This window comes from Ipomoea triloba, chromosome 14 (genome assembly GCF_003576645.1).
Source record: "Ipomoea triloba cultivar NCNSP0323 chromosome 14, ASM357664v1".
NCBI classification, from domain to species: domain Eukaryota; kingdom Viridiplantae; phylum Streptophyta; class Magnoliopsida; order Solanales; family Convolvulaceae; genus Ipomoea; species Ipomoea triloba.
In genome coordinates, this window is record NC_044929.1 from 12,908,222 (window position 1) to 12,911,327 (window position 3,106).

Consider the following 3,106-nt stretch of genomic DNA (forward strand, 5'->3'; position numbering starts at 1 on the left):
AACAACTCTGCCCTGATCTTCTAGCTTTAGAAGAAAATGACTTTAACTCTGAAGGCCCTATAAGCGAGGGGGATGATAAATTTTTGGAGGTAGTGGGTTTCTTTTTTAACTAAATGCATTTAAACAGTAAGTCTTCCTCAAATGCTAACTTTGGTTAATATATGTTTTCAATGGTCAGGGGTTTGAGAGTGATGAGGGGGAGAGTCCTGTTGCTCTGTTGGCTCCAACGAGTAGTACAGATTGTACTACTGATGGACCAGTCAAGCGTTGTTTGCTTGATTCATTCTCCTCAACCAAGGGTGGAAAGAAAGTGAAGCAATGCCATGTCAAGTTAGAGAAGATAGATTGAGTGTTTTCTATGACTGTTTTTTATGGACAGTTTGGTTACTATTGTGTATGACAGTTATGTTTTGTTTCTGGTGTTGGTTTCTGTTTTAAACTGTACCCCGAATTTCGCTATTGGTTATGTATTGTGACTGCTTATTATTTTGGTATTAAAAAACAGTATTGCAGGTCAAACCGGTGTGGTTCAAAATCAAAGTGGCATTCCTAACTAAACCACTCTGTGAATTTTGTATTATTGTTGCAGGATTTCAGGTCTAAGGGCAGGAGATGTAAAGCAGAAACTTTGTTTCTGGTGTTGCTTTCTGTTTTAAACTGTACCCCGAATTTCCCTATTGGTTATGTATTGTGACTGCNTCAGGGGTTTGAGAGTGATGAGGGGGAGAGTCCTGTTGCTCTATTGGCTCCAACGAGTAGTACAGATTGTACTACTGATGGACCAGTCAAGCGTTGTTTGCTTGATTCATTCTCCTCAACCAAGGGTGGAAAGAAAGTGAAGCAATGCCATGTCAAGTTAGAGAAGATAGATTGAGTGTTTTCTATGACTGTTTTTTATGGACAGTTTGGTTACTATTGTGTATGACAGTTATGTTTTGTTTCTGGTGTTGGTTTCTGTTTTAAACTGTACCCCGAATTTCGCTATTGGTTATGTATTGTGACTGCTTATTATTTTGGTATTAAAAAACAGTATTGCAGGTCAAACCGGTGTGGTTCAAAATCAAAGTGGCATTCCTAACTAAACCACTCTGTGAATTTTGTATTATTGTTGCAGGATTTGAGGTCTAAGGGCAGGAGATGTAAAGCAGAAACTTTGTTTCTAGTGTTGCTTTCTGTTTTAAACTGTACCCCGAATTTCCCTATTGGTTATGTATTGTGACTGCTTCTTATTTTGGTTTTATAAAAAAGTATTGCAGGTCAAACCGTTGTGGATCAAAATAAAAGTGGCATTCCTAACTAAACCACAGTTTGAATTTTGGATTATTGTTGCAGGATTCAANGACTGTTTTTTATGGACAGTTTGGTTACTATTGTGTATCACAATTATGTTTTGTTTCTGGTGTTGGTTTCTGTTTTAAACTGTACCCCGAATTTCGCTATTGGTTATGTATTGTGACTGCTTATTATTTTGGTATTAAAAAACAGTATTGCAGGTCAAACCGGTGTGGTTCAAAATCAAAGTGGCATTCCTAACTAAACCACTCTGTGAATTTTGTATTATTGTTGCAGGATTTCAGGTCTAAGGGCAGGAGATGTAAAGCAGAAACTTTGTTTCTGGTGTTGCTTTCTGTTTTAAACTGTACCCCGAATTTCCCTATTGGTTATGTATTGTGACTGCTTCTTATTTTGGTTTTAAAAAAAAGTATTGCAGGTCAAACCGTTGTGGATCAAAATAAAAGTGGCATTCCTAACTAAACCACAGTTTGAATTTTGGATTATTGTTGCAGGATTCAAGATCTAAGGGCAGGAGATGTAAAGCAGAAACTTTGAGCAAAGTTGGAGCACTGCTATAACCTAGCAAAACTGTCTACACTTAGTATGTACTGCAGTTCTGAAAATTGTTTAGTTAGGCTCAATAAATTAGAAAATTGGTTTATTTGTATTTGCTTAGTAACATACATTCCATTTGTATTCAATAAATTATATTTTGAAAATTTGTTTAGTTGTATTTTCTTAGTTCAGTGTTTAGTATGTAGATCAGTTCAGTATTTGCTCAGTTGAAATACTATGTCAACAAATTGCCATACATTTCTAGCAAATTTTTAATGAACAAATTGCTCAACTAATCCAGCAAAAAAAACACTAATCTGACACTGTATTACTAACTAATTAAGAATAGGTACAAGTGTTTTCAAAAAAAAAAAAGAATACGTACAAGTGACTTACCTCTCGCCTCCACTAACAGTGTGTCAGTTATGTTCTTGATTCATCCTTAGCATATAAACTGAGATATTGACAGTAGGAATTAGAAATTCCAGTGCTAGAACAATTCATAACTGTCATTGTGTTTAAATGAACAGAAAGACAATACTCTACACAGTTTGAGTTGGTAATTTACAAACTTTACTTTCATTAAATTGAAAATTTTGAAGAGATGGTAGTATCCAAACTTTTAAATTTTTACCAGTAAGCTGTATTATTTTTTTAATGAAAATTTGAATAGATGGTACATTTCTAATAGACCAAATTGTAAATCAAGAAAACCAGTACATTTCTTCTATTATTCTATCATCTCAGTCAAATTGGATCATTATTTTAATTAATAACTAATTATAAAATGAATAGGTGACTTATCTATTTCACACCACTGAGAGCATGTGTGTTGTTTGCTTGATTCATCCTTAGTATATGGATAACACTATTCTGTAATCATCAGTTATGAAGGCCAATGCACAACCTTGAATCCTGTGGATAATAAATATTAAAAAAGCTATTAATTGAATATGTATTAAAACTGTGTCAGTTTAGCTGCCAATTAGAGAATTTAATTAAACATTAGGCTAACAATTCAGTTAAAAATTGTCAATAAAATATGCATCAGTGTAATTATTTGGTTACATATAAAGTTAATCATCATTATGGAGCTAAAATCATTAATGGCATGTAAGTCATTTAGTCTTCCAATGTCATACTGGAAAAAACAAAAGTCCCCTCCATTATTGATGCTGATTACTACAGTATAAATACTACCTATTCACTGTACATGAGACACAGAAAAACTAATAACCAAATGCAAGCATGAGGAAGCTCACCAAATCAGCGGTCA